Source organism: Bubalus bubalis, chromosome 6, assembly GCF_019923935.1.
Source record: "Bubalus bubalis isolate 160015118507 breed Murrah chromosome 6, NDDB_SH_1, whole genome shotgun sequence".
NCBI lineage: Eukaryota > Metazoa > Chordata > Mammalia > Artiodactyla > Bovidae > Bubalus > Bubalus bubalis.
In genome coordinates, this window is record NC_059162.1 from 36,951,964 (window position 1) to 36,975,848 (window position 23,885).

Here is a 23,885-nt window from a genome sequence, read left to right on the forward strand (position 1 = left end):
ATTACTTGTAGACTTTTGGATCGCAGCCATTCTGACTGGTGTGAAATGGTACCTCATAGTGGTTTTGATTTGCATTTCTCTGATAATGAGTGATGTTGAGCATCTTTTCATGTGTTTGTTAGCCATCTGTATGTCTTCTTTGGAGAAATGTCTATTTAGTTCTTTGGCCCATTTTTTGATTGGGTCATTTATTTTTCTGGAGTTGAGCTGTAGGAGTTGCTTGTATATTCTCGAGATTAGTTGTTTGTCAGTTGCTTCATTTGCTATTATCTTCTCCCATTCTGAAGGCTGTCTTTTCACCTTGCTAATAGTTTCCTTTGATGTGCAGAAGCTTTTAAGATTAATTAGGTCCCATTTGTTTATTTTTGTTTTTATTTCCAATATTCTGGGAGGTGGGTCATAGAGGATCCTGCTGTGATGTATGTCAGAGAGTGTTTTGCCTATGTTCTCCTCTAGGAGTTTTATAGTTTCTGGTCTTACATTTAGATCTTTAATCCATTTTGAGTTTATTTTTGTGTATGGTGTTAGAAAGTGTTCTAGTTTCATTCTTTTACAAGTGGTTGACCAGATTTCCCAGCACCACTTGTTAAAGAGATTGTCTTTAATCCATTGTATATTCTTGCCTCCTTTGTCAAAGATAAGGTGTCCATATGTGCGTGGATTTATCTCTGGGCTTTCTATTTTGTTCCATTGATCTATATTTCTGTCTTTGTGCCAGTACCATACTGTCTTGATAACTGTGGCTTTGTAGTAGAGCCTGAAGTCAGGTAGGTTGATTCCTCCAGTTCCATTCTTCTTTCTCAAGATCACTTTGGCTATTCAAGGTTTTTTGTATTTCCATACAAATTGTGAAATTATTTGTTCTAGCTCTGTGAAGAATGCTGTTGGTAGCTTGATAGGGATACTCCTCTTATTCTTTAGAGCACCATACTTTTTAAAAAGAAAAACCACAAACCAAAAATACTTTGTACATCTAAAGAAAAACTATCATGTGCTAAATATTGCTTTATAGTCTAGGAATGGACAGAAAGATGGAAGCAGAAAGACAGAAAGACAAACACAAAATAAAATATAAGTGCTAAGATGTTGTTAGCTATGTTAAAATCTGGGAATCACTAGCCTGGAAAAGTATGGGTGGAATAAGAAGTGACTGTGGACAGCTTACTTAATACTTCTGACTCAGTTTCCACAAGGACATAGTATATGTATATGAAGATGTTGCTATGAGAATAAAATAATATGATCTACGACTGAACTCGAGCATGTGGAACACTGCCTGATCTCTAGGAATCATTTTGTCAATGTATGTTTTTTGTTATTGTACTTAACGCTCATCCATTGGATGGGATTGTTCCCTGATTCTTCACCCTTTTTAATGCATACATTGAACAACTAACTTTTATCCTTGCTAATATTGTGACCATAAGAAATGATGCTACAGTGTCATAATGAAGGAGAAATTGCCCTTCACAGAGTTTCTGTTTACACAGAATCCCTGCCTCTGAGGAATCTGTAATCCAATCATACAAGTAATATTTACACATGTGCAACAGCTTTATGTTAACACAAAGGGCTTCTATGTACTTACTACGGATGGAATACATGAGAATAGTGATTTTTTTTTTTTCAAGTAACAATGTTAAGAAGTAGCAAGAGAAGAAGAAAAAGAATATCCTTTACTGAGCATTTGCATGCATGCATGCCAAGTCCCTTCAGTCGTGTCTGACTCTTTCCAACCCCCTGGATTGTAGCCTACCAGGCTCCTCTATCCATGGAATTCTCCAGGCAGGAATACTGGAGTGGGTTGCCATGTTCTCCTCCAGGGGACCTTTCCAACTCAGGAATCAAACCCATGTCTATTGCAGCTCCTGCCTTGCAGGCGGATTCTATACTTCTGAGCCACTAGGGCAGTCCTACTGAGCTAAAAGGGAAGCCCTATGTGGCAAAACAACAACAACAACAAAACACCTTACTTCCCTGGTGGCTCAGACAGGAAAGCATCTGCCTACAATGTGGGAGACCCGGGTTCAATCCCTGGGTTGGGAAGATCTCCTGGAGAAGGAAATGGCAACCCACTCCAATATTCTTGCCTGGAAAATCCCATGGACAGAGGAGGCTGGAAGGTTACAGTCCATGGGGTCGCAAAGAGTCGGACATGACTGAACGACTTCACTTCACTTCACTTCATGTGGCAAACAAGTGCTAAGCTTTTAAAATTGATTGACCACTGATAGCACACTGCATAAGAAAGTACTCTGATTTCTCCCATTTTATATATAGAGAAACTGAAACTTGAAGGGGTAAAATATCTCACCATCATGCACTGTGGAAAAAAACAGAAGTGAGCTCAGTTCTGACACCAGAATCCACTTTGCTGTCCATGATTGTACACAGGGGACCTAGCATGATGCTTAGAACACAGAGTATCAAAAAGCTTTTTGGTAGAAGAATGAATGAATGGATGAATACAATGTGAAGTACCAGTTACAAATGTTTTAAGAATTCCAAGACTGGAGAAATTATTTCACTTAATGATTTACTTAACATAGATTTATCAAGCATTTGCTAAAGATCAAGCATAGTAATAAAATCTTGGAATAAAAAAAGAATGAGACATGATTCTGTCTTTCATAAATTCATATTCAATAAATAAATACTTTGGTAAGTGACATCATAGAAGAATACTCCAAACAATATGGGAACATAGTTGGAAAGATTTCTCTTGGCTCTGTTGTGGTGGATAGAGAATGTCTTAGGTGATCAGAAGACGTTCCCCAAGTAGAAGAAAAAAAAGAGAAATCTGACACAAAGAGAAAGAACTCAAAAACTAGGAATTGTGATGAGTGTAACGACTTCAGGATAATAATCAGCTCTGAGTGATCGGTATGTGAGTAGACTAGGAAAATGAGAGGTTAAGGTTAACCAGATGTGAAATTGGTCCCCTATGGCTGCAGCCCAGAGGAAACAGGAGTCTTAAGCATAGGAGGACTGCTTGGAAAGGGAATGTCAAAAAATGGGAAAAGACATAAGGTGTGTGTATTCTAGTAGACTACCTAGTAGACAGAACAAGATCTCAATACCTCTTTCTACTCTAAGTGTAAGCCTTGGCCAGGTGCTGACTCTTTCTAGAGGAAGCACAGCTGCTGCTGCTGCTGCTAAGTCACTTTACTCGTGTCCAACTCTGTGCAACCCCAGAGACAGCAGCCCACCAGGCTCCCCCATCCCTGGGATTCTCCAGGCAAGAACACTGGAGTGGGTTGCCATTTCCTTCTCCAAAGCATGAAAGTGAAAAGTGAAAGCGAAGTCGCTCAGTTGCGTCTGACTCTTAGCGACCCCATGGACAGCAACGCACCAGGCTCCTCTGCCCATGGGATTTTCCAGGCAAGAGTACTGGAGTGGGGTGCCACTGTCTTCTGCAAGAGGAAGCACTAGTGTTTCCTTTAACTTAAGATAATACGTCCCACAGTACAAGGGCCAGGACCCCTCTACTTGTCAGTAAGTCCTGCTAAGTCCCTTTGTGCTTCCTCAGAGCTATGGACAATGGGAGGAATGTGAACTCATTACTAAGTTCTCCCCAGTGAACACTCTTCCAGGTGAGATCAATATACTATCTGCATATGTACCCTCATCAATAGCTGACGAAGCTAGAATGGCAGGTTGGTCATTTAATGACAGATGTTAACTTGGACATTAACATTAACCATTAACCATTAACCAGTGGGAGGTGGAGGGGAGGTTCAAGAGGAAGGGAACATATGCATACTTATGGATGACTCATGATGTATGACAGAAATCAACACAACATTGTAAAGCACTTATCCTCCAATTAAAAATAAATAAAATTAATGGTGGTGGTAGATTAAAAAAAAACATTAATACCAATAACATGGACAGAATTGTGTCCCCCCAAAATTTGTATGTTGAAGCCCTACCCCCAATATGACTGTATCTGGTGAAAAGGTCTTTGAAATATCAGTCAGTTCAGTTCAGTTCAGTCGCTCAGTCATGTCCGACTCTTTGCGACCCCTTGAATTGCAGCACGCCAGGCATCCCTGTCCATCACCAACTCCCAGAGTTCATTCAGACTCTTTGAAATATAATTAAAGTTAAATGAGGTCATAAGGGTGGGGCTCTCATTCAGTAGGAGTGTGGCCATATAAGGAGAGAAAGAGAGATCTCTCCACCATTTGAGGACAGAGACAGAAGGTGGCCATCTGCAAACCAGGAAGAGAGTCCTCATCAGAATCAACCATGCTGAAGCCCTTATCTTGGATTTCCAGCCTCTAACCTGTGAGGAAACGAGTCTCTTGTTTAGACTACCCAGCCTATGGTATTATGTTGTGACAGTCTGGGGAGACTAAGGCAACTAAGGATTAGAAATGCAGTTTGGAGGCACAGAGTCAGTCACAAAGAGTGAAAAATAAATATAATCTATAATTGTGAGGAAGCAGGGGCTGTAAAGTAAACAAAACTTTCTAATACACATCCCCCATCCTTTTCTGAGGTAAGTCATCCTTTGCCTACAATCGCTATTAAGCTTCCAATGGAAGAATGTATTTTGGAAAAAAAAAAGCACAGTTGCACTAAAATGTTGACTATGTTATGTTTTCCACAACTATTTTAGAAATAAAAGAGATATAGTCAGTGATAAGCAAAAAGGAAGGAATCTGGTTTAGAAAATTCAGCCATTAGCTAGATACTAGTGTTGGGAAAAGGGATTTTAAATTCTTGAAATTACTTAAAATATTTTGAGACAAAAATAAATAACTTCATTTATATAGCCCTCTGCCTTGTTTGGAAAGCTTAAATGAATGCAGATCTTGACAGAAAAGAACATTCCTTCTATTTAGAGCAATAGGAATGCTTGCTTTTGTTTGCGGTTTATCAGTTCATTTTTACCAAAATCGTATCTTCTAAAGAACATCATTCAAGTAGTTGTCCTCTCATTTTATCCCTAACTTTATACCCTGATATTTTCTCTTCAAATTTCACCTGTCTAAAAACAATGCCACAATAAGCCAACCTATTCATCAGATTTTGCTAGTCTTTCCTCTGCATCTGCAGCAAAGCCACTTTAAAACTTCATTTTTAATTTTCTCTCTCCACTCTCTCTCTTCCTAATGATGCCCACACACACCATTATCTGACTTTGGACTTGAAAAATCCAATACCTTTTCTTTGCACCAAGCTACTCTTAAAATCAGTTCAGTTCAGTCGCTCAGTCGTGTCCAACTCTTTGTGACTCCACGACTGCAGCATGCCAGGCTTCCCTGTCCATCACCAACTCCCAGAACTTACTCAAACTCATGTCTATTGCATCGGTGATGCCATCTAACCATCTTATACTTTGTTGTCCCCTTCTCCTCCCGCTGTGAATCTTTCCCAGCATCAGGCAGGGTCTTTTCCAATGAGTCAGTTCTTTGCATCAGATGGGTAAAGTATTGGAGTTTCAGCTTCAGCATCAGTCCTTCCAGTGAATATTCAGGACTGATTTCCTTAAGGATGGACTGGTTGGTTCTCCTTGCAGTCAGTCCAAGGGACTCTCAAGAGTCTTCTCCAACACCACAGTTCAAAAACATCAATTCTTCGGTGCTGAGCTTTCTTTATAGTCCAACTCTCACATCTATACATGACTACTGGGAAAACTATAGCTAACATACTAGCATAGCTAACATACTACATCCTCAATCCAGATGATGTACTCCATGCTGTAGCACCTGATCAAGGCACAGATTCTCAACTTTAAAGAATTTCATCCTTAATAATGTTTCCTACACAGACTTCCTGCCCTTATACATCTTGCCTTTTCACTCTGTTCCTGGGAGATTGTTATTTCCCAGAGGTTGCCTTTTGATTTCCCTTCTCATTCTATACATTATATCTGGGTGGACGTGTCTACTTTCATGACATCAATGACAAAGCTAGTAAATAGGAACTGGGAAAGTTAGGTCCACGAATCAAGGCAAATTGGAAGTGGTCAAACAAGAGATGGCAAGAGGGAACATCAACATTCTATGAATCAGTGGACTTAGATGGACTGGAATGGGTGAATTTAACTCAGATAACCATTATATCTACTACTGTGGGCAGGAAACCTTAGAAGAAATGGAGTAGCCTTCATAGTCAACAAAAGAGTCCAAAATGCAATACTTGGATGCAATCTCAAAAATGACAGAATGATCTCTGTTTGTTTCCAAGGCAAACCATTCAATATTATGGTAATCCAAGTCTATGCCCCAACCAGTAATGCTGAAGAAGCTGACGCTGAATGGTTCTATGAAGACCTACAAGACGTTCTAGAACTAACACCCAAAAAAGATGTCCTTTTCATTATAGGGGACTGGAATACAAAAATAGGAAGTCAAGAAACACCTGGAGTAACAGGCAAATTTGGCCTTGCAATACAGAATGAAGCAAGGCAAAGGCTAATAGAGTTCTGCCAAGAGAACGCACTGGTCATAGCAAACACCCTCTTCCAACAACAAAAGAGAAGACTCTATACATGGACATCACCAGATGGTCAACACCAAAATCAGATTGATTATATTCATTGTAGCCAAAGATGGAGAAGCTCTATACAGTCAGTAAAAACAAGACCAAACAAGACCAAAAAACTGTGGCTCAGATCATGAACTCCTTATTGCCAAATTCAGACTTAAATTGAAGAAAGTGAAGAAAACCACTAGACTATTCAGGAATGACCTAAATCAAATCCCTTATGACTATACAGTGGAAGTGAGAAATAGATTTAAGGGACTAGATCTGAAAGACAGAGTGCCTGATGAACTATGGACGGAGGTTCATGACATTGTACAGAAGACAGGAATCAAGACCATCCTCAAGAAAAAAGAAATGCAAAAAAGCAAAATGGTTGTCTGAGGAGGCCTTACAAATAGCTGTGAAAAAAGGGAAGTGAAAAGCAAAGGAAAAAAGGCAAGATATACCCATTTGAATGCAGAATTCCAAAGAATAGCAAGAAGAGATAAGAAAGCCTTCCTCAGTGATCAATGCAATGAAATAGAGGAAAACAACAGAATGGGAAAGACTAGAGATATCTTCAAGAAAATTAGAGATACCAAGGGAACATTTCATGTAAAGATGGGCTCAATAAAGGACAGAAATAGTATGGACCTAAGAGAAGCAGAAGATATTAAGACAAGGTGGCAAGAATACACAGAAGAACTGTTCAAAAAAGATCTTCATGACCCAGATAATCATGATGGTATGATCACTCACCTAGGGCCAGACATCCTGGAATGTGAAGTCGAGTGGGCCTTAGGAAGCATCACTATGAACAAAGCTAGTGGAGGTGATGGAATTCCAGTGGAGCTATTCCAAATCCTGAAAGATGATGCTGTGAAAGTGCTGCACTCAATATGCCAGCAAATTTGGAAAACTCAGCAGTGGCCACAGGACTAGAAAAGGTCAGTTTGCATTCCAATCCCAAAGAAAGACAATGCCAAAGAATGCTCACACTACCGCACAATTGCACTCATCTCACACACTAATTTGATTGAATCTATTCTCCACATTGCTTGCAGAGTTCTCTTTCTAAAATACCATTGAATTCACTTTCTCTGCTCTAGGTAAATTATTTTATGACCCATTCCGATGTTCTGGATAGAGTCCCGGCTTGATATATCAGATAAGACCCTCCAGAACCTAATCCTAACCAATGTTTCCTATCTTCTCTGCAGTAAAATGCCAGTTCTTTATTCTTTTTGACATAATTCTTCTTTTTTCTAAAGTGTCAATTAATCTTTGTCTGGCTAAATACTGTTCTCCCCCTCAATGTCTCTCTAACCATCTGAACTGAGAACATGGTCTGTGGCCTGCCAGGCTCCTCTGTCCATGGGATTCTCCAGGCAAGAATACTGGTGTGGGTTGCCATTTCCTTCTCCAGGAGATCTTCCCCACCAAGAGGTTGAACCCATGTCTCCTGTATTGCAGGCAGATTCTTTACTGACTGAGCCACCAGGGAAGCCCTTTTGTATATGAGAGAGTCAATCTGTCAGTTTTGGAGAATCTGGGGCAGATTCCCCAGTTCATTAATATTGATAATATTCCTTTCAAATAAATTGAGTCCCTAGCCGCTCAGAAGATCATTACACAAGATAGAGGATATTAAAGAATTATATACAATTCTTTCTTTTCTTTTGACAAGGGAAAAAATATGTTGAAGTGCCTGTCATATTATTTACAATATGGCATCTGGAGTAAGAATATTTAATTTTTTAATTTAAAATATCTCTTGGAAATATATAACAGCCTCTTACAAGTTTTTAAATAATTCATGGTGGTAGACTTCAAAATTGTTTGCCAGAATATTAATCTGCTTTCTTTTTTTTGTAGTTTTCTTTCAACTGAATAATATAAAGCACTTAACATACATTGGTTTATTGTAAAATTGATTTTGCTTTAAAATAAAAATGTTGTACTATTTGGTACTAATTGGGACTTTTGACAGTCTCTAAAGACTGGCTTAAATTAAAAAAAAAAATCACTTCAGAACTTCATCTAAAGGTCCTTCTGTATCAGAGGTCCTGAACCCCCAGGACATAGACGGCTATGGGGTACATGGTAGTTAGGAGCAGGGCTTCACAGCAGGTGGTGGGCAGCAGGCAAACTGTATTTACAGCTGCTCCCCGTTGCTCCCATTACTACCTGATCTCCATCTCCTCTCAGATCAGTGGCAGCACTAGATTCTCATAGGAGCTTGAACCCTAACCCTTAAGTCAAGGCGGAATACTCTGAGGTTGCCACAAAGTAGAAATAAAGTGCACAATAAATGTGATGTGCTCGAATCATCCCCACACCATCCTTCCTCTCCCCATCCCCCCGTGCATGGAAAAATCATCCTCCAGGAAACTGACCCTGATGCTAAAAATGTTGGAGGTAGCTGCTCTATATAATTCACGTTGAGAACATGGAGACAGCATTCCTTTTTTAAAAAGTTTAGCCTAGTGTTATCTCTTTATAGGAGAAGAGCTGGGGCAATGAAGGGTCTTTTGACCACCAATAATCTTCTGCTCTTATTTATTTTCCTATAAGGATAAGGATGAACCATCCTATAAGGATGATTAAAGTGCATTAAAAATTTCTCCCTTGAACAGTATCATGGTCTATGATTAGTCTTTCTCCCTTGAACAGTATCATAGTCTATGATTAGTCTTCTTCAGGAAGTCCCCTGCGTGAATTAAAACAAAACCAAAAGCAAGACATACAAGGTCTGTGAATTGTACACAGTCTGTACACAGAGAGAAGTCATTATCTCTATGCTAATACAATGAGAATTGTAGATCTTTTAAAGCAGGCTTTGTGATGTGGTTTCTTATATAAAAATATGAACAGATGTTATGTGCTGATGTGATTCTGAATATAAGTCAGGGACCCCACCATTCTATGAGCCTTTGACCCTGAGGGTTTGTCCCTCCTTGAGGTTTTTGAGAGCTCTTAACTTGAAGACATGCTTAAAAGGAATGGACGAGGCAATGGCAAGCTATGTCCACCCTCTGCTTCATTTCTAGTTTAGACTTATTGTAAAAAGTATTAATTGCTCTGGGAGTAAACCATAGTAAATGCAACCTTGAACTGGGTCTGTCCTTTGAACTGGGGTCAGAGTTTTTGATTAATCAATCAAGAGTAACCAAATCTGCAGTATTTGGAGAATAAGATTTAAAGACTAAATACTGATACATTATTCTAGTTATAAAACCTATTGTTTCAGACCCTTTTCCACTATACATGACCAAATCCCAGAGGAAAAGAGATCCTGGGAGTTTCTCACAAAAGTTTCCCTTTTATGCTAATTGTACATACACACAAAAATAGAAAATTAATTTGACTCTTTTTCCATAAAAGAGATATATATTAAAAAAGCTATTCAAGACAAAAACCTTGGAACAAAGTTATCATAAAACAAACAAACAAAAAATTCAGTTCAGTTCAGTTGATCAGTCGTGTCTGACTCTTTGTGACCCTATGGACTGCGACACGCATACTGCAGCAATTCAGGCATACTCTAATTAAGTTCATTTGGAAACCAAAGATAGTCTTAATAATTTTAATTTAGAATTATGGCCATGTCATTTCCTTAATGTTTTTAGAGATTATTTCTTAACATATGCCCCCTTGCTTTTCAAGAAAAGGACAAACGTAGGTTAAGGTTCTGGATCAATCACATTTATGAGTAATTTTGCTATTTGTTCAAATGTTTTTAATTGGAAAGTAGTAATTAGCTTACCTTTACTCATGATAAATGTTCAATGTTAGATCTCTAAATGTTCTTTGGTATGATCACATATATAGCTCATAGCTTCTTGGAGAGTAATTACTAGAGTTATTTCCGAAAAATGCCCACTGTGTGTGTGTGATTAAATAATGGAGGTTATATATATATAGATGGTTTTTGTCTTTGAAAACTCAACTGTCATGAAATTAACCTGTTTGTGAGAAGGGTATTAAGAAGCTCAGCTCTTTGTGTGGCAGTTGTTAATCTCACTGCACATTCAGGAGACAGAAGTATTTCCAGCTCACACTAAACATTGCTCTGGCTGAAACAATTTATTGCAAGAAACCTGATCATTCCATTTCTTTTTATTGAATAAGTACAGGATGGTTTTAGACTCCTATGAGGAGAAAGGAATTGGGCTTGTGATTCATATTATTTCTAAATTAAATATTGTATTAGCTTTTGTTTCTACTCAGGCAGAAATCTTAACCTGGTAATCAAAATGTCACTATCGTACATAGCTGGGGAAATAGATATTTTTATCTTTGTCCATCATATCAAATGTCTGTGCAAGCACTGCATTGTGGAGAGGCTGAAAAGAGAAGCTAGGTGTGGAAGAATCAGAGAGAAGCAATGCGAGAAAACAGAGAGTGGGCAAGGCAGGATTCTGGGTGCTGGCTAGGATACTTATAATCTTCTCTTGGCTCAAAAAATAATTTTAACTCACTTGGCATTAGTTTCTTCACCTGTAAAATTAGATTAATTTCAAAGTTCATTCCAGATTTAATAATTTTTTAAATCATTAACATTCATATGTGCTTCTAATCACAGCTTTTTATTTGTAATCCAATCGTCCACTTCAGGAGCTCTTAGTAAATCATCATGATAACTAATTAAGCGATTTATTCAACAAGCACTTATTGAATGCTTACTATGTGCTGAGCAGTACAGAAGATACAAGGTGTAATAAGTGAATCACACCTGTCGGTCCATAAAATTTACTTAAAAAGCCAAAGAGACATGGTTATTTCTGAGAAAGTACTATCTTGGAGACATGTGAATAGTGCTAAGGGTTTCTTTTTGAAGTAAGGATGAGATTGTCTCAGGTGAGGACACATAAGCGCCACAGAGGAAATGACATTTAAGGTGAGTCTGGAAGGATGAGAAGGGGTTGGGCAATTCAGGGACTAAGAAGAGTGAGAGTAGCAGGAGCAAACACATGAGAATAGTTCAGGCATGTGCCAGGAAACCACAAAGTCTCCTATGACTTTCATTTCAGTTCAAAGAGCAGCCATGGCTTGCCCTGCATGTGCCAAGCATACACTCAGCCTTAAAAACAGAAAAATGTACCTTTTGGAGCTGTAGTCACTGGGGAGATGTCTAAACAGATCATTTCAGTGACAGTTGCTGACTACTATGATAGAGAAGAATGTGAGATGTTATAAGAGCACAGATATGGAACATCTTACCCAAATCTAGAGGAGACAACATTTGAGCTCTGCCTTTTAGGACGGGTAAAAATTAGCCTTTCGAGGGTGGGACATTCATCTCAGGAAAATGGGACTCAGTTCAGTTCAGTTCAGTCGCTCAGTCGTGTCCGACTCTTTGCAACCCTATGAATTGCAGCACGCCAGGCCTCCCTGTCCATCACCAACTCCTGGAGTTCACCCAGACTCACGTCCATAGAGTCAGTGATGCCATCCAGCCATCTCATCCTCTGTCGTCCCCTTCTCCTCCTACCCCCAATCCCTCCCAGCATCAGAGTCTTTTCCAATGAGTCAACTCTTCACATGAGGTGGCCAAAGTACTGGAGTTTCAGCTTTAGCATCATTCCTTCCAAAGAAATCCCAGGCTGATCTCCTTCAGAATGGACTGAAGTTGAAAGGTTCTATGAAGACCTACAAGACCTTTTAGAACTAACACCCAAAAAAGATCTCCTTTTCATTATAGGGGACTGGAATGCAGAAGTAGGAAGTCAAGAAACACCTGGAATAACAGGCAAATTTGGCCTTGGAATACAGAATGAAGCAGGGCAAAGACTAATAGAGTTTTGCCAAGAAAATGCACTGGTCATAACAAACACCCTCTTCCAACAACACAAGAGAAGACTCTATACATGGACATCACCAGATGGTCAACACCGAAATCAGATTGATTATATTCTTTGCAGCCAAAGAGGGAGAAGTTCTATACAGTCAGCAAAAACAAGACCAGGAGCTGACTGTGGCTCAGATCATGAACTCCTTATTGCCAAATTCAGACTGAAATTGAAGAAAGTAGGGAAAACCACTAGACCATTCAGGTATGACCTAAATCAAATCCCTTATGATTATACAGTGGAAGTGAGAAATAGATTTAAGGGCCTAGATCTGATAGGTAGAGTGCCTGATGAACCACGGACAGAGGTTCATGACATTGTACAGGAGACAGGGATCAGGACCATCCCCATGGAAAAGAAATGCAAAAAAGCAAAATGGCTGTCTGGGGAGGCCTTACAAATAGCTGTGAAAATGGGACTAGAAGAAACTAAATAAGGAATAGCAATTAGGAAGAGGACTGCCAGGAATTCATTATTGTTGGATCACGAACTTAAAGACAGAGCATATGAGACATGAAGCTAAGAGAAAGAGAAGCCTCACATGCAATAAAATCACATATGGACTTTACACTGTAGGTTGTAATGAAGCTATTGGGAGACTTTAAACTGGAGAATGACTTAGTAGGCTCTTTATCTTAGGGGTGTTGAAGATGACTATGAAGGGCTCAGACCTGGGGTGGAAAGCTCAGTTAGGTGGCTGCTGTAATCAACAAGAGGGAAAGTGAAAGTTGCTCAGTTTTGTCTGACACTTTGTGACCCCATGGATTATACAGTCCATGGAATTTTCCAGGCCAGAATACTGGAGTGGCTAGACATTCCCTTCTTCAGGAAATCTTCCCAACCCAGGGATGGAACCCAGGTCTCCCACATTGCAGGTGAATTCTTTACCAACTGAACCACCAGGGAAGCCCATGAATACTGGAGTAGGTAGTCTATCCCTTCTCCAGCGGATCCTCCTGACCCAGGAATAGAATCAGGGTCCCCTGCATTGTAGGCAGATTCTTTACCAGCTGAGCTACCAGGGAAGCCCATTAAGAGGTAAGGAAGGCTGCAAATATTAGGTGGAGGAAGAAGGGGGAGAAGGGGTAGTTTAACTAGATAAATGTTTAAGAATAAAATCAGGAGTTTTTTTTCAACCAACTGCTTGTGGGATTGTGAGAAAAAGAGCCCCTCCCCACAAACATCTTTCCTCTTCTGGGTTGATTTCATCCAGTCTCATATCTCTTGTCTTTAAATACTACCAATCTGGTGCTGTCCAATAGAACTTTCTGAGCTGATGCAAATTTCCTACACAGATGTCTAATATAATAGCCACTAGGCACATGTGCCAACAGCCCACCAAACACTTGACATGTGGTTACTGGGACTCATTGAATTTATTTTTTTATAATTCATTTAAATTTATTAAGAAATAGCCATATGCGCCTAGTGATTATCATATTGGGCAGCAAAAATGACAATTCTTAAATTTCTGTCTCTAGTTTAGGTATTTCCTTTTAACACAAGGCAATTTCCAATTATCTACTCAGTATCCCCACTTAGATTTCTAATGGACATTAGTTAACCATTTAAAATCCAACTTCTGCACAGAGAATGGACATGTGGACTTGGGGTGTGGAGGAGAAGGTGAAACGAATTGGGACAGTAAGACTGACATATATACACTACCAATTATAAAATAGATAATATATAAGCAAGTGCAAAGAGAGCTCAGCTCTGTGTTTTGTGAAGACCTAGAGGGGTGAGATAGGAGGAAAGTGGAGGGAGGTCCAAGAGGGAGTGGATATATGTATACTTATATCTGATTCATGTTGTTTAACAGCAGAAACTTACACAACTTTGTAAAGCAATTATACTAAAAAAAAAAACAAAACTAAATAAAATAAAATAAAACTAAATAAAATAAAATCAGGGGAAAGCAGGACTTTCCCCTGAATCCTGCTTCTCCTAACATCTTGTCAATATCAGTAAATGACAACTTGATTTTTGAGTTCTTCTTGGGTTCTTTCAACCTCTAATACCCCACATTTTATCAATGAACCAATCAGAACTTCATCCAGAATCTAACTGATTCTTCCCACCTGCATGACTATCACTTAGTCCACAATAATAATGCCTCTTGTCGGGTTATTGCAATAGCCTTCTGAATAGCCTTCGATCTTTGCATTTTGTGGAAGTATGGGTCATATTGTTTTATTCTTTTACTCAGAATTCTTGCTTTAATGGTCCATGAAGTCTGGTCCTACATTTCCTGTCACTTCATCTTCTACTTCTCCCCACCACCACCATGCTCACTCTGATCTGGCCTCACTGCGTTTCCTTGCTGTTCCCAGGATACCCCAGATTCTGAACATGTTCCCACTGCTGAGCTTTGAACTCACACTCTCTGAGTCTGGGATGCTCCTCTCTAGGATATTTGCATGGTTTGCTTCTTCATCTTCTTCATCATTTCAGTTCAGTTGCTCAGTAGTGTCCGACTCTTTGTGACCCCATGAACCGCAGCACGCCAGGCCTCCCTGTCCATCACCAACTCCTGGAGTTCACCCAAACCCATGTTCATTGAGTCAGTGATGCCATCAACCATCTCATCCTCTGTCATCCCCTTCTTCTCCTGCCCTCAATATTTCCCAGCATCAGGGTCTTTTCCAATGAGTCAGCTCTTCGCATCAGGTGGCCAAAGTATTGGAGTTTCAGCTTCAATATCAGTCCTTGCAATGAACACCCAGGACTGCTCTCCTTTAGGATGGACTGGTTGGATCTCCTTGCAGTCCAAGGGACTCTCAAGAGTCTTCTCCAACACCACAGTTCAAAAGCATCAATTCTTCGGCACTCAGCTTTCTTCACAGTCCAACTCTCACATCCATACATGACCATTGGAAAAACTATAGCCTTGATGAGATGGACCTTTGTTGGCAAAGTAATGTCTCTGCTTTTCAATATGCTGTCTAGGTTGGTCATAACTTTCCTTCCAAGGAGTAAGTGTCTTTTAATTTCATGGCTGCAATTACCATCTGCAGTGATTTTTGGAGCCCAGAAAAATAAAGTCAGCCACTTATTTCCACTGTTTTCCCATCTGTTTGCCATGAAGTGATGGGACTGGATGCCATGATCTTCGTTTTCTTAATGTTGAGCTTTAAGCCAACTTTTTCACTCTCCTCTTTCACTTTCATCAAGAGGCTCTTTTGTTCTTCACTTTCTGCCATAAGGGTGGTGTCCTCTGCGTATCTGAGGTGATTGATATTTCTCCCAGCAATCTTGATTCCAGCTTGTGCTTCTTCCAGCCCAACGTTTCTCATGATGTACTCTGCATATGTTAAATAAGCAGGGTGACAATATATGGCCTTCACGTACTCCTTTTCCTATTTGGAACCAGTCTGTTGTTCCATGTCCAGTTCTAACTGTTGCTTCCTGACCTACTTACAGCTTTCTTAAGAGGCAGGTCAGGTGGTCTGGTATGCCCATCTCTTTCAGAATTTTCCACAGTTTATTGTGATCCACACAGTCAAAGGCGTTGGCATAGTCAATAAAGCAGAAATAGATATTTTTCTGGAACTCTCTTGCTTTTTCGATGATCCAGTAGATGTTGGCGATTTGATCTCTGTTTCCTCTGCCTTTTCTAAAACCAGCTTCTTCATGGTCTTGCTTAAATACAGCTTGGCAGTAAGGTCTTACCTGACAATTGCATTTAAAATTTCATTTCCTGACCCTCTTAATCCACCCCATTCCCTCCCCCACTTCATTGTTCTCCAAAGAGCTTAGAGTCATCTGGCACAACAAATATTTGGCTTATTTTTCTTCTTAACTTTGGTCCCCCTACCTAGACTGAAAGTCCCCTGCAAAGGTACTTTAATCTATTTCGTTCATTAACATATTCTCGGCACTTAAAATATTGCCAGAAACAGAGTAGGTGCTCAGTATATTTATCAGTTACATAACTAAGTAAGTTTCATATTTCAAATTCTTATTGAGTGGGTGTATCACTAGAATAGAGGAAATAGGAACAGACATGGCACATAGTAGGCACTCAATCAATAGTTGTTGACTAGGATTTTTAAATGAGTTAGTGACAGTGTCATGATAAGATTAATCCTGTGTGTCAAAAAATAGAATAAGTGTGCTGGAGATCACTCTGAGAATGGGAGGTTTAGAATAGCAAAAATAAGGCAGAACTTAATTCTTTAGAGAGCAGAACCATTAAGGATTATTTTGAGTTGCTGAATGATAGCTGTGGATTCTGGCTAAGGAATAAACTGTGTTTGTATTCCCTCTGTGACATCCAAATTAATCTCCACCACTGCTGGTCCAGTTCAGGCCCTCATCCTTTCTTATCAGCTGTAATCTCATAACTGATCACTGTGTCTCCAATTTTTATTCTTCAAATCCATCCTTCATCTTTCCACATATTGATGTTATAAAATATACATTGGTTCCTGTATCATTGACTTTTTGCCCTACTGACATTCCACATCTTTACATATAAACCTGTAGTCCATTGCCTCTGATTCTCTACAGGTAAATAATAGGATATACTGAGAGAAGTTGTTAACATGGGATAAAGACTAGACCTTCATATAAAGAGAGGGACTTCTTTTTTACTTACTAATTTATATGAAAGTGGATATTTATTTGTAAGGTTCATTCTCTCCAAAAATATGCTACCCTGATTTGCTATTCACTAGAAGTTCTTCAAGTGTAGGCTCTTGTCAAAAGTCACCCATATTCTCTAATGATTTCACTTCATGATGACAAATGCTTGGCGTTTGTAGCTGGGCTTTGGGGGAGAGGTACAAGGTGTACCATTAGTGCATGTATAATGGGTACCTTTGCCGGCTTCAGTGTCAAGGTGTTTCTAATACAGCCTTGTAATGAATGGGACTGCACTTTTGGGGGTGTGTGTCAGTAATTTGGCAATGACAGAAACACAGACCTTGTTTGATGAACCTGAAAGTAAGAGGAGATGGGAGAAAACTTGCTAGAAAACTTATTTCAGTTGACAGTCTACCCTGGGTGATATTAACAAGGCTTTAAGTATGTTAATATAAATCAAGATATAGCCAGAAACAAGGCCAGGGCAGACTGAGAAAATTGAAATAGGCTATATAGGTGTCTCTGGGGCAGAGGAAGCAATGATGTTGCTTTCAGCACAGAGAAAATTGTCAACCCCCTTAGACAGTCAGCTAATGAAAAGGGGTAAATCCAGCATCTGCTATCATCACCTAACAAAGCAGACATCCGGCACATAGCGAGGGGAATTCACTAGTGAAACCCCTAGTGGCCCAAGTGAGAAATCCAAAAGCCATCCTGCTTCTCTCACTCCCAACATCCAATCATTACTACACTCTGTAACTTTTTGCTTTCAATATTTTTCAGACCTGACCCCCCTCCATTCCTCCTCCAAATGTGTGCTCTTGGCATACATGAAGTGGTCTTCTAACTGGTCATTTTGTTTTCAATATTTTCCCCATTGAATCTAACCGCTAAAAGGATACCAGATGGACTTAGCTTAAAAATTACTCAGGGGTAACACATTGACTTCAGCATAAAATTAATGGCTAATGTTTAGTATGTGCTTATGTTCCACGCAAATAATGAGTCTATAAGGTAGGATTACTATCTCCAATTATAGATAAGGAAAATGAGTCACAGAGCAATTAGGTAAATTATCCATAATCTCAAATCTCTTAAAAGAAGTGCTTGGAATTGACTACAGGTAGTTTGTCTCCAGATACCCTGTTTCTACACACTACGTGGCAATCCTGCCAAGGACAGCAAATAGGCCTCTCATGATCAGGCCTCTGTCTGCCTTTCCTATTAAATGCTTGCATATCTCCATGTATGCGTGCTAAGCGACTTCGTATTGGACTCTTTGTGACCCCATGGACTGTAGCCCACCATGCTCTGTGCATGGGATTCTCCAGGCAGGAATACTGGAGTGGGTTGTCATGCCCTCCTCCAGGGGATCTTCCCAACCCAGGGATCGAACTGGTGTCTCTTACGTCTCCTACATTGGCAGTCACGTTCTTTACCACTTCTGCCACCTAGGAAGCTCCGCACATCTCCATACCCACCCTAAATCCCCTCTGCATTCACTGTAATTCCTGGGGCATACAGTGTGTGCCTAAGGTACATGTTTTCATGTAAATTGTGATATTTCCCTAGGCTCTCTTCTTCCCTTTCCCTTTTCTATCTGATTTGTATCTTATGAAGTGTTACTTCTTTGAAAAAGTCTTCATTTTTACATCTCCTTAAAATTGAATTTATAGTAATGTGCGATGTTACTTAAAGTCCTAAATGTCCCAAATCAGACTCAATCAGATAATTGCTTTTTTAAAAAGTGCATTTCCGAGCTTCTCCTAGATCCCTAGAGAAAAATCTCTAGAATCCTCATTTTAAACAAACTCTCCAGCTGATGCTTATTCACATTCATGTTTGTGAGAACTATTAGTAGTGATTGTATATCTGGCTCTAGAATTAGGCATATGTAAGTTCAACCCTCAGTTTGGTCACTTACTGCAAGACCAGGCATTTGTTATCTAAACTCTGTAAACCAAATTTGTTCAGCTCTAAAACAGAGCTGGGAACAGTGGAGAGCAAAGTGACAAAATGCATGCAAAGTGCTTTGCAAGAGGTTGTGGTACCCAGCACATTTCAGTAACACTAGCTTGTTGCTACTCTTATGGCTCTTTGTTCACTTTGCTAGTCTGTCTATGATGGAATTCTTTGTACTTTTATGCAATATCGTGGAACGTGTGTGTCTCCCACATTTGGACTGAAGAGAAGAGAGAAGTGAACCTCCTTTTTCTCTATATTCCTCAATACCCAGTGCAGTAATCCACTCGCTGGAAGTTTAATATGTTATTTCAATGCATGAGTAAATAATTTTTGAATGTCCTACTTCTGTTTAGAAACAAAAGAACTTTCTAATCAAAATTTAAAATATAACCATGGGACAGAAGGTACCCAATTCTCTACAAATTAATAGGCCATGCATTTTAAAACATGTTATATTTAATTTTATGGCAGCTTTGATACAAGATATATTCACTGATGAAAACTTAGAACTCTATGAAAATATTTGTTCACTTAACACATATTTAAGGAAAGCCTACTAGGTGCTGAGTAATCTTTTTGGCGATGAAGATACAGTAGTTTTAAAAATATGCAAAAAAAAAAATCCTGTTCTTATAATGCTAATAGGCTGATAAAAGTGTTGGGAGGGAGAGGGGGGCAGACAATATCTGTAAAAATATATAGATGAATAAATCACATAGTGTGTTAGTTTTCAATTGCTATGTAACAAATTCCTACAAACTTAGTTAGCAACAACACATACTTATTATCTTGCAGTGTCCGTGGGCAGGAGTCTGGGCCTCACTTAGCTGGGTCCTTTGTAGGGTTACAGTCAAGGTGTTGGCTGCATTGCATTCCTGTTTAGAGCTTGGGATTCTCTTTCAGGTCCATGTGGTTGCTGGCAGAAGACTGTTGCTTGAAGCTGTGGGACTGAGGTCCCTATATCCTTGTTACCTGTCAACAAGAGACAATTCTATGCCCCTAGAGGCTCCTACCATTCCTTAATATGTGATCCTTTCATAGCCTCTCACAAACTTGAAGAAGGTAGCTTCCTTATTCAAGGCCATCAGGAGAATTCCTTGTTCCTGTCTGCTGAGGAGTCCTAAATAACATAAGCCACTCAAGGAAGTAACATTCCTTCACCTGTGTATTTTCTATCCTCTAGAAGCAAGTCACAGGTCCTGCCTGGATTCAAGGGGTTTAGGGAATTCCCTGGTGGTCTAGTGGTTAAGAATCTGCTTGCCAATGTAGGGACACAGCTTCAATTCCTGTTCCTGCAAGATCCCATATGCCACAGGGCAGCTAGGGTCCTGTGCCACAAGTACTGAGCCCGCGTGTTTAGAGCCTGTGCTCTGCCACAACAGAAGCCACCACAGTGGGAAGCCTAAGCACCACAACCAGAGAGTACACCACACTTGTCACATATGAGAAAGCTGGCAAGGAGCAATGAAGACCAAGTGCAGCCAAAAACAAGTAAATAAAATTCAAAAAGAAAAAAGAAACATAAAGAAAAAGAGTAGGGATTTACTCTGGGAATCCCAGGTTCAGTTCAGTTCAGTCGCTCAGTTGTGTCTGACTCTTTGCGACCCCATGAATTGCAGCACGCCAGGCCTCCCTGTCCATCACCAACTTCCGGAGTTCACCCTAACTCATGTCCATCCAGTCGGTGATGCCATCCAGCCATCTCATCCTCTGTCGTCCCCTTCTCCTCCTGCCCCCAATCCCTCCCAGCATCAGAGTCTTTTCCAATGAGTCAACTCTTCCCATGAGGTGGCCAAAGTATTGGAGTTTCAGCTTTAGCATCAGTCCTTCCAATGAACACCCAGGACTGATCTCCTTTAGAATGGACTGGTTGGATCTCCTTGCAGTCCAAGGGACTCTCAAGAGTCTTCTCCAATACCACAGTTCAAAAGCACCAATTCTTCAGTGCTCAGCCTTCTTCACAGTCCAACTTTCACATCCATACATGATCACTGGAAAAACCATAGCCTTGACTAGATGGACATTTGTTGGCAAAGGAATGTCTCTGCTTTTTAATATGCTATCTAGGTTGGTCATAACTTTCCTTCCAAGGAGTAAGTGTCTTTTAATTTCATGGCTGCAGTCACCATCTGCAGTGATTTTGGAGGCCAGAAAAATAAAGTCTGACACTGTTTCCACTGTTTCCCCATCTATTTCCCATGAAGTGATGGGACCAGATGCCATGATCTTTGTTTTCTGAATGTTGAGCTTTAAGCCAACTTTTCACTCTCCTCTTTCACTTTCATGAAGAGGCTTTTTAGTTCCTCTTCACTTTCTGCTATAAGGGTGGTGTCATCTGCATACCTGAGGTTATTGATATTTCTCCCCGTAATCTTGATTCCAGCTTGTGTTTCTTCCAGCCCAGCAGTTCTCATGATGTACTCTGCATATAAGTTAAATAAGCAGGGTGACAATATACAGCCTTGGCGTACTCCTTTTCCTATGTGGAACCAGTCTGTTGTTCCATGTCCAGTTCTAACTGTTGCCTGACCTAGCACTAGTGATAAAGTACCTACCTGCCAATGCAGGAGACATAAGAGATGTGGGTTTGATCCCTAGGTCAGGAAGATACCCTGGAGGAGGATGTAACATTCTACCTGATATCTAGAGTTAATACTGCTGTATAATATACCAAAAAATAGTTAAGAGAGTAGATCCTAAGGGTTCTCATCACATGAGAAGTTTTTTTCTTTTTATTGTATCCAAATGAGGTGATGGGTATTCGCTAACTTATTGTGGTAATAATTTTATAATACATGTAAATCAAACCATCATGCTATACACCTTAAACATATACAGTGATGTTATGTTAATTATGCCTCAATAAATCTAGAAATAAACAAATAGCACTTTTTATAAAGGGCAGGAATGTATACTTGGATGTGATTCACTGGGGGTCATCTTAGAACTATGCTTACTCACTACAAGGGCTTCCCTTGTGGCTAAGCTGGTAAAGAATCTGCCTGCAATGCAGGAGACCTGGGTTCGATACCTGGGTTGGGAAGATCCCCTGGAGAAGGGAAAGGCTACCAATTCCAGTATTCTGGCCTGGAGAAATCCATGGAGTGTATAGTCCATGGGGTTGAAAGGGTTGGACATGACTGAGCAACTTTCACTTTCATACTACCCACTACGTGTCATGTTATTTGGTGATAAATGTTATGGAGAAAAATAAAATGAGGGAGACAAGATCTGTCAAGCTGATGTGTGGGGAGCAGGTGTTACCATGTGAATGAGAGTGGGCTGAGGAGGAAGAGTTCTCCTGGTTTTTTTGGTGAGTGTATATTTTATGAATCTTTGTAATAGCTTCTAACATGAATGATATGTCAATTAAAGGATGTACAGAACTGATTAAATATTATAGCACTAAGTAAAGCTGAGTTAAAATAATTAGAGTAGTTATATGACAGTCTTCTCAGTCCAGCCAAATCTGAGAGCAGAAAAGTAGTGGTTCACACAATAAAATTAACATTTTAGAAATCAGCCTCACACAAAAGGAGAAAAGTACAAATGAGAGCTTTTCTCCTCAGGGATTGCCATTCATCAGTTAAGAATGTGGCTTTCTTCTTTTATTACTTGTAATTCATCTCAAAAGGTTCCTTATTCCCAGGAGGAGCCCTGCTTTACTCATTCTTCCTCACTGTGGGATTGGGTCCTTATGAGGTAGTTATTTTTAGTCCACAATTTATACCCCTAGTTTCTTTCCTAAGTATTGTCTATCGTTGGTTAAACCACCAATCTTCACAAAATTTACTTATATCCCAATCAAATGAGAATCTCAAAATTAGCATTAAAAGAGAGAACTTGTTTTCAGAGTAAGTTTTCTTTCTAACTGAGACAGGTGAAACCTAGATGTGACAAGAATTGTCTGAGCCCTGTGTTTCATGCTGAAACATCAAAAATGGCCAAAAAGCAGTAATGACACACACGGAAGACCTCCATCTTTTTTTTTTTTTTTTTTTTTGATTAGGAGCAATGACTATTCTTTCCACTCGTGGTAATTTTTGTCTTAGACTGTTCAGGCTGCCTTACCCAAAATACCATAAATCAGGTGGCTTGTAAACAACATAAATTGATTTATCACACTTCTGGAGACTAAGGATCTTATATCAAGACACTACCAGACTCACCACCAGTCTTATGAGGACCCACATGCTCATAGAAGGCTGTTTCCTACTAGAACTTCACAAGGAAGTGGGAGAGCTTCCTTGGGTCTCTCTTATAAGGGCACCAATTCCATTCATGATCTAATCCCCTTCCAAAGACCTCATCTGTTAAATGGGCTTTAGGTTTTTAGTATATGAATTTGAAGGGATTACAAACATTTAGACCACAACAGTTTTCTTGTTCTTGGGTCAGGTAGTACAGATATTTTGATCTCTGTAGGAGGATCCTCCTGGGGATGAAAATGTGGATAAAAGAAGGTGAAACTAAAGCCAGTTAATTTTGCTACCAATTATCAGTACCAATCAATGGCTAGATAAGGATAAAGATAATCCTAAAGAGGAATATGATTTTTATCTTCAACTTTTAGTTAGCTATTGTCTGTTCACATTATAAAATTTAAATGAAGGGAATATTAATTGTTTTGTACAAATTCTGTGGTATTGCAGTACTCCCATTTCCAATTCAGGAAGCAGTTACAGTGTAGGAATTTACACATTTTCTTCTAAAGTGCAACTTGGAAGGGGCATGTTTGATCTAGTGATTAATGTCTGCTTAAGCATGAATTTCTTTGAGGCCTTATGTTTATGTTAAAATTGACATGATTTTTCATATAAATATATTTTCATAAACCAATGCCATTATAAATGATGCAGCATCTCTTTATGGAAAAAAATTTGCTGACATATTGAGTGCAGCACTTTCATAGCATCATCTTTTAGGATGTGAAATAGCTCAACTGGAATTCTATCACATCCACTAGCTTTGTTCATAGTGATGCTTCCTAAGGCCCACTTGACT